The sequence below is a fragment of the Nematolebias whitei genome, chromosome 13 (assembly GCF_014905685.2).
Source record: "Nematolebias whitei isolate Nwh7 chromosome 13, NemWhi1, whole genome shotgun sequence".
Lineage (NCBI taxonomy): Eukaryota > Metazoa > Chordata > Actinopteri > Cyprinodontiformes > Rivulidae > Nematolebias > Nematolebias whitei.
This window is the reverse complement of record NC_056510.1, coordinates 2,883,333-2,892,282: the sequence shown is the minus strand read 5'-3', so window position 1 is coordinate 2,892,282 and position 8,950 is coordinate 2,883,333. Positions and strand designations below refer to the sequence as shown.

The 8,950-nt window shown below is 43.8% G+C and overlaps 2 protein-coding genes across 2 annotated transcripts in view; both read right to left on the bottom strand.

The window, feature by feature from the left end:
* The window catches only part of ankrd44 (ankyrin repeat domain 44), a 99,157-nt gene that overhangs the window by 78,872 nt on the left and 11,335 nt on the right, over positions 1-8,950 (bottom strand). The gene's annotated exons all lie outside the window — the stretch shown is intronic.
* Positions 1-8,950, bottom strand: part of sf3b1 (splicing factor 3b, subunit 1) — a 72,438-nt gene that overhangs the window by 58,347 nt on the left and 5,141 nt on the right. The gene's annotated exons all lie outside the window — the stretch shown is intronic.

Genomic DNA, 8,950 nt, shown 5'->3' with positions numbered 1-8,950 from the left:
ACAGTTAACGTGTAAACTTTACAGTTAACGTGTAAACTTTACAGTTAGCTTGTAAACTTTACAGTTAGCTTGTAAACTTTACAGTTAACTTGTAAACTTTACAGTTAGCTTGAAAACTTTACAGTTAACATGTAAACTTTACAGTTAATGGCAGGAAAAGTTTATGCTTCAGTGTTAAAAATCCCCCAAATAATGAAAATAATCTGAGAATGTTTGTGGGATTATGAGCCTGGTTTCACCCACAGGCTCGGATCAGGAGCTCAAGTGCTCTGACATGAAACATGAATCCGTCTTCTAAACCCGACTGAGCTCGTGGAGTCGATGTGCAGCCGTCGTCCTCTGAAGGCGAGCTGAAGTCCGAGCCGGTCTCTGGATCATCCAGTTCTGCTCATAAAGACGTGAATTAGATTTTAGTCTCGTCTCTGTCCGAGCAGCCGAGGGGAGCGATCTCTTTCAAAACACGAATGTAGAAATGGCCGAGCTCTGCCCCCGCCCCGGTCTCGGTCCCGGTCCCCTCGCAGCCTGAAGGCGGAGCGGCTGCCTCGGACTTCGTGGGGAACTTTAATTGAAACTCGTTGGGCGTGAGGACGCTGAAGTCCGGTCTGTGTGGGGGTGCTGCTCCTTGTGGACACTCCGGGTCTTCAGCAGCTCTATAGTCAAGGTGAATCCCATTAATAATAATCTCCTCGTGTATATACCCCCCCCCCCCCCCCCCCGAACTCGCTGTCACATGTTCTGTCTGCTTCTTTTGTGTTGGTGACCCACCTGGGTCGGGGTGGAGCGGTGAGCTAAGCTGCTGTTGAACTTCAAGTTCGTCTGTTGGTGAACCTCCAGCTCTGAGTCGGGGGGGCGGACTCTGACCCCCCCACCGTAAGACCTGTCCCCACCTCAGTCCTGTCCAACACATGTCCAGCGTTTGCGACGGGGACGATCTGCTTTAAAGTTGGTTGGAGGAGGACGGATCAGAGCGCGGCCCACTTCCTGCCTCCTTTAAGCCCCGCCCCTCGTTCAGTTACGGTGCGGGAGTCTCGTCAGTTCAACCCACTGTTTTTTAATGGACTAAAAATTTTGTTACTGTTGACATTTTCATGATGTCTGTTAATAAAAGACCTATTATTCAGTTGTTCCTGCGTGGACGTTTTGTGTTCTCCGTCGAGAAAAATCTGAACAACTTCTATTTTTATATTTTCCAGGACCATCTGTAGACTGCTCTGAGGTTTAGGGTGCACGCTCTGCACATTATAAAATGAACGAAAATGTTTTGTTAAATATTGAAACGTTCTGTTTAACCTAATCAGCTGGGTCTGCTTGAACAGGAAGAACAAAGTCAACCCTGGAAGGCTCCGGTTCTCTGAGGAACCGGTTCTCCTCAGGTCGGCTCCAGCCAGACCAGAGCTCTGTTTGACACCTGCTGACTGCGGTGTGAAAAAGAGGCTCCGCCTTTCAGAGCTGGGGTTTTACACATCAGGACTTCACGAAGGCCAAAGAGGAGCTGTGGATGCAGTTGGAGGACATGGATGCAGTTGGAGTGAGGACAGAGATGGCGGAGGACTCGCTGTGCAGAACCCTGAAGAAGGAAAAGCCAAAGAAATGTAATTTGCTGTGAATACTGCTGCTGAAACATTTCAGCTGAAAGCTGCTGAAATGTTTCATCGCCGATCTGTTAATGTGAACTGAACGTGACCAGGTCGTGCTGAGTGTTACAGAGGCAGAGAACGGCCTGTCTATGCTCAGGAGGTGGGGGCTCTGCGTGGGACCGTGGTGGAATTGAAGGATGAGGTGGATGGGCTAAGAAGGCTCGAGTCCGTGGACGGGAATATGAAACGTAACAATATCAGGATTATTGGAGCTCCTGACTCACCAGGCTCGTGCACTCCTGCAGTGATGGCCAAGATGCTATCGGATGCTGAAGTCGCCGCTGATCGACCACGTGGCAGGAAAGGTTCGGCTGATAAATCACAAGTTATCGTGGATTATTACCAAGACTGTTGCCAAGATATTACAACGAGCACGCAGCGGTGGCCCAATCCACTTCAAAAAGTATCGTCCATATTGAGCTGATTAGACCCCGGGTGTGGCGGGGGCACGAGCGGTGTTCACGGAGGTGAGGCGACTCCTGCAGAACCGACCAGGTATGGACTTGTTTTTCCTGCATGGCTTCACATCACACATGGAGGGACGGACGAGGTGTTTGTCAACTCTGATGGAATACGTTCCAGCAACAGACGGGATCGAAATGAACCGCAGGGTCGACCATCAGCCAACGTTCTCTTAAACTGGTGTTTGACTCAATATTTGGCTGTCGGTCCTTTAATGGTGGTGTGTACAACATTTTATTTGAACTGGAAGGTGTGGAGTGAATCACTGGTGCAGCCGTTAAAGGGTTTGACTCGTCGTTGACAAAGTCCCAGACTCGCTTTCTTTAGTATCTTTACATAAATTTATCTCCAACATTATTAATGATGTCTGAATGGTGTGTGCGTTCAAAATCTAAATACCTTATATATCTATTATATATGTTGTATATCTATTATATATGTTGTATATCCATTATATATCTATTATATATGTTGTATATCTATTGTATATGTTGTATATCCATTATATATCTATTATATATGTTGTATATCTATTATATATGTTGTATATCTATATATCCATTATATATGTTGTATATCTATTATATATGTTGTATATCCATTATATATCTATTATATATGTTGTATATCTATATATCCATTATATATGTTGTATATCTATTATATATGTTGTACATCTATTGTATATCTATTATATATGTTGTATATCTATTATATATGTTGTATATCTATATGCCTTCTGGGCCCTAAACAACTCTGAATACACTTCAGATCATCAGGAACCGCCCACCAACAGGTGTGTTCAGCAGTGGACTGGTCTTACAGGGGGCCGTGCTCAGCGTTGGCTCTGAACCCTAATATAGAAGTGTTTTTCTTTTTTTAATGTATTTTTAGGTACGTGTTTGATATTTACATATTTTGTTGTTTTTATGTGTTTTTTGTTACTATTACTCGTATGAGGGCAGACGGGAGCCCAGAAGGTCGGACCGTGTTCTCCAGGTCAGGACTAATGTGTGGATTTTCAGTCGGCAGCGGTTTTTGTTCTCCGTGTTGAAGGAGAGGGGGCGGTTTGATACTTCCTGCTTGTTCAAGATGAGAGTTCTGTGATGGAGTTAAACTCCGAGCTGCTGCTCATAAGTAACGTTACATTATGAATATTTCTGTTCAGTCCTGAGTCGCCTTCTGTTGTGACTTGGAGCTACAGAAACAAACTGAAGTGAAATGACGTTTTTCACATCCGAGCTTTATTTAAATTGAGGCTGTACAAAGAAATAACGAGGGAGAACACAAACGCCGAGATCATCTGCAAACATCTGCACAAACAAAACAGCTGCTGGTTTACAGACTTGTTTTGATCCTGATGATTAAAAAATACTTAAAAAAATGAATTAAAACACTTTGAGGGGAAACTCCTCTGAACTGTATAAAAGCAGCTCTTTCTTTTAACGGATCGTGAGTCCTCCATCTTGGTTTAGAAAGTGCCAACGTGTGTGTGTGTGTGTGAGGGGGGGGGGTCAGGTGGACCAGGTCACATGCAGGTGACCACTTCCGTTCCCTCGTCCTGCTCGAAGCCGCCATCCTCCAGGTGGGACAGGGAGCTGGGGTACCCGCCTCCGAACACCGGGAAGCCCCTGATACCCCCCGCCGTGGGGGGGAGGTCATCTGAAGGGGCGGAGCTGCCGCCGGCGTGGCTCGTGGAGTGACTGGACCCGGAAACCAACTGGAGAAGAACGGGACAAAAACACAAAACAGATTCTTCATTATCTGCGGCCACACTCTGACTGTTAGCAAAATATCTCATGAACCTTAAAACCTGTCCACTGGTTCGTGAGATGTTTTGCTAACAGTCAAACTCTCATTAATCCCTGGAAGTCCCTTTAACTTTAACCATTCATGTTCCGTAGGAGAAAAATCCATCACCTTATTTAACTATTTAAAAAAACAGTTTTCTATAATATCAAATTTAAATTAATTTTAACTCTACAAGGGGCTTTTGTTTAAAAAAAACCTCCATATTTAATTTTTGATTGAAATCAACAAAATAGTTTACGTCTATTTTTGTAATAAAGTCATTTTGTTCCCATTAGTTGACTCAAAATTATTTGACAATTACATTTTATTTTTCCCCAATCTGTTGTTTTTTGAAGACCCTCCGGACCACCGGACCCTTCAGAACCCGTAGCCTTGCTTTCAGTCTAACACTCCCGTGTCTCGATGGTCGAACGTGGAGGATGTACTTATTTGTTTTGTAACTCTACCCGTGGTAAACCCTGGACGAACAGAACCGCCTGCAGTCACTCGTGAAGCTGCGGCCGCAACGACACGACAACGAGGTCGTTTTCCACCCGACAAACAAACGCTCTGATCTGTTCAGGTCTGCTGAGGCCTCAGACCAGCAGACCTCATCGCAGCCACACAGGAAGTGATTCAAAACCATGACGGTGACAACAAACGCAATAATTTGATAAAAAAAATGCAAAATCTACTTTAAAACTGTTTTACATTAAAACATGGATGACATAAAGAAATGACCAAAATAAACTCGAATAAAGCTGAACTTAGTTTTAGTCAGTTAGTTTGTTAATCCCCGGGGGGAATTTGAGGCATCAGTAATCAAAAAAAGACAAATGTGCACCATACACATGTGTATGTGCATGTGTATACATGTGTATATACACGTGTATGTACGCTTAGATGTGTATGGTGCACATTTGCCGCAGCTTCACGAGTGACTGCAGGCGGTTCTGTTCGTCCAGCAGGGAGCAGAACAGCGACACGTCAGTCCTCTGCAGTCAGACTCCGATGCTTTGAAAAGGTCAGAACTGTCAAAGTCATAGATAGTGACAGCTGTGATACAAACAAGATGGGAGTTTTATTTATTTATTTTTTTTTGGGGGGGATTCTGTGTAAAAGTTTTGAACAAGCAATATCTTACCTGTTGCAGATGGCTCTTTGAACAACCAAGAACAGAATTTAAAGAGACACTGCAGTCAACTTTAAGTGACATTCTGTCTGATAGTTAATAATTAGCACAGTTTCAGCTGTGGAACAATGAGGAAGAGGAAAAGTCTTCATCTAGGCTAGACTAATGGCTAACGCTAGTTGGCGTGAAGGCGGCTGTGTTTGAAAAACAGCTGAATGTTGCAGTCCATCTGATCGGAGTGTCTGGTCTATCAAGTTTACTCAGCTCTAGGTGGACGATACATTCAGCGGCCTCGGCACGCTGTTCGGCTGAGAAAACAGCCACAGGCTAAACAAATGATGTCACGCAAAAGTGTAGAGGCTTAGTTTGAGCTCGTAGCGTTCTTTCACACCAACATGTTGATTCTGATTAAAAAGGGACACTTGTTTGGCTTGTCACTAGCCCAGTCTGGTTGAAGACTTTTGCCTCTTCCTGTAGCTCCATGACTCGGTCACAGCTGATGAGGTTCTGACTTTTGATAACCATTCGACAGAAAAATCATTTTCCAGACGGCTGGACTGTAAGTTGGACCAGACTCGGGTCAGTTTTGTTGTATTTTTTGTTATCACCCATCTCTTCCTCAGTCAGTTTCTGCTCCTTCAGCCAGCTGGCCCCGCCCACTTACACCTGTTCTCTGTTCAGTCCCAGCTGCAGCCACTCGTCTCATCAGGCCGGGTCCTCAGCTCGCCTCACGCGTCAGTCAGGCGGTGATGAACTTTGTCATTTCCAGTCTCCTCCACGTTCTCCTCATTGTCCCCTCAAGTTAATTTTTTGTTTGTAAAATAATTTTTTTTCAATCTCCTTGTATCAGTTGTCATTTCCAGGTTCAAACTCCTTTTTATTTTTGTTTTGTTTTAGAAACTTGGTCATCCAGTTAGTTTTGCATCACGTTGTTATTCTCGCAGTGATATCACGTTCTTGCAGGAAGTGCTTCAGGTTGTACTGGAAGTGCTACAGCTAACCGCTCATCAAACAACCATTGCATTCTGGGTAAATAACCGTGTGAGGATAAATTTTAAATCCGCTGCTGGGACATTTTAAAGTCTGAAGTTGTTTTAGGAGGGCAGCGGTCCACTTTGGTTTGTTAGCTTGTCGTTCCAGGAGGAACTAAAGAGCCGTCTACAACAGGTAGGATAATAATTGTTCATAACCTTTCCATAGAACCCACTTCAAATGATCTGAACGATACTAACAGGAAGTGAGCCTTAAGTGTTTATTGCATCATCTCCTTTAGGAATCCCTGAATTATTGTCTGTGACGGGAGTTTCTGTTCCGTGAAACTGAATGAAGCCTCTCAGGATTCATAAAACAACATTTTTAAACCTTTATCAAACCTTCAGAAGACAGACTGTTTTATATCACGTCTTGTCTTAAGCCCCAGATGTAACCTAAACGTATCATTCTGTATTTTATGTCTCGTTGGCAGGGACGGTGAGCTAACGGGACGAGCCTCTCGTAGTCTCACCTGGTTCTTCGGGTGTCCGGCTGCAGAACCTCTGATGGGCCTCTGCAGAAACACAACCTGCTTCGTGGCCAGATTCCCGTCGCTGCACACACAACAGCAAAATGAAACCCACTTTAACCACATTCACCCACTTGGTGAGCGTGAGCGTACCTGTCGTGTCGGATGATGGGCGTGGGCAGCACACACGTGAGCGACCAGCCGAACTCTGCCAGCGTGTGAAGCAGAGGCCCGTAGTCTGTCTTCACGTTGGAGCCCTGAACACAAATACAGCTCAAGGAAGAGCCACAAACACGCCGAAGACACTTTCTGGTTTCGGCTGTAAGACCTCCAGTAGATTTTGACCTTATTTAACCTTTGACCTTGTTCGGCTCATTCAGGACCTTCTAGCTAGGACTAGTTTTTTGTGTAACTTTAGCACTTTTTGAAACAATCAACATTATTTACAATTTTTCACTATTAAACTGACAAACTTTGAGCTTTTGATATCTACTTCAGTATACTGGCTTTATTTTTAGCTTTTAGCTACTGTTTATATTTTAGCTGGTAGCTACTGTTTTGCTTGTATTAGCTCTGGAGTAATGGAAGCATATATAAATTAAAAAGTATTGGTCCAAGCACTGAACCCTGAGGAACTCCATGCGTAACTTTAGTGTAAGAAGAAGATGCAAAAAAGATGCTGTAAAATTTAGCCGTAAACTGCTGTTTAGCTAATTTTAGCTTTTGTTTATATTTAGTTTGTAGCTACTGTTTTAATTGTTTGACCGCTGAGCTACTGCTTTGGGAACTTTAGCTTTTACTCTGAAAGTTGTAGCTATTAGTTACTGTCTAGCCAATTTTGGCATTTAGCTTTTGTGCTGCAAAATTTAGCTTTCAGCTGATGTTTAGCTGATTTTTGCTTTTAGCTATTGTGCAGATAAATTTTGCTCGTAGCAGTTTGTCTAGTAATTTTAATTTTTAGCTATCATTCTGCTAGTTGTAGGTCTTAAATATGTTTATAGTAAAATTTAGCTTTAGGCTGTTGTTTTGTCAGTTTTAGCTAATTTCACGTTTTAGCTTTCGTTTTTTTCATGTGACTCACACACGATCAGAAAGTCGTTTCGTGTTTCTCTCGTGAAACGATTTCAATAACGGGGACAAAGAGTCCCACACAGCTGAAGTTCCCCCAGTCTGTAACGTGGCTCTGAACCTGGACCCGTCCTGGAGTTCTGAACCTCGGTAAGGACTAACCTCGATGACGGTCCACTGCTCCACCACGATGGAGTCGTTGGCCGGAGCCGAGGTGCTCCTCTCCTCGTACACAAACAGTCCCTCCAGGGATCTGGGAACCGGCTCGCCTAAAACACAACACAGAACCTGCTCACGGCTTTGAATTAAAGGTCGTCCGTAAGATATTTTACTAACAGACAAAACGTGGTTCAGTTACAAAGTCTGCTCAGGAGCGTTTGCAACTGATGTCCTGCAACTTGATCCCATCAACAAAGTTTTTAAAAGTCCTCCTAAGCATAAAGTTAATTAAAGATGCTGACCCAGTCGTCAGATATAAAAGCTCCGGTGTTTTCAGAGCAAACAGAAAGTAGGTCCAACACAGAGCTGGAACAGAACCGCTACAAGGAACTACAGGAAGTACTTCACAGGTTCAGAGCTGGACCCTTCCACCTGTTTGTACAAAAATATAAAGATGTGACGTAACTGAGGCCAGGAAGTCCCAACGACGACTCGCTGCTGTTTTTTAAAGATTTCAACAGAGAAAAATCGGCCTCATCCTGTTTTGTCTTCGCTTTTTCCCACTGGATCTAAATTTGGAGAATTTTCCCCAAACTCAACGACCTCACTTCCTGTTTGTCTGCTGAGCAGCTGACACTCACATCATAAGACGTACACACACACACACACACACAGGCACACACACACACACACACAGTGTTATTGCTATTAAATGGAACATTTTTGTCCAAAGAGCACTTCGCTCTCAGACTGCAGGTTTACTTGTGGTTTCTAGAGTTTCTAAAAGTAGAATGGGGGCAGAGCTTTGAGGTTTCAGGCTCCTCTCCAGTGAAACCAACCAGTTTGAAGCTGAACTCTGTCTACTTTTAAGACTTTCCTTTTTGATAAATCCTACAGTTAGGGTTGGCTTGTGTTTCCTGAGCTGTCCCTTAGTTCTGCAGCTATAAGCTTGGACTGCTGGAGGACAAACTGACCACATCTCCACAATCTGCTGCTGACTTTATTCACTCGGCTCTTCATGTTGTATTTGTACTTATATTTATTACCATGTTTTTTTAACTTTGTCTTGCTCCCCAGAGAAACTACACCTGGGCCATAGAAACTTCTTCTGGGCCATAGAAACTACACTTTGACCATAGGAACTACACCTGGGCCATAGGAACTACACCTGGACCATAGGAACTACACCTGGACCATAGG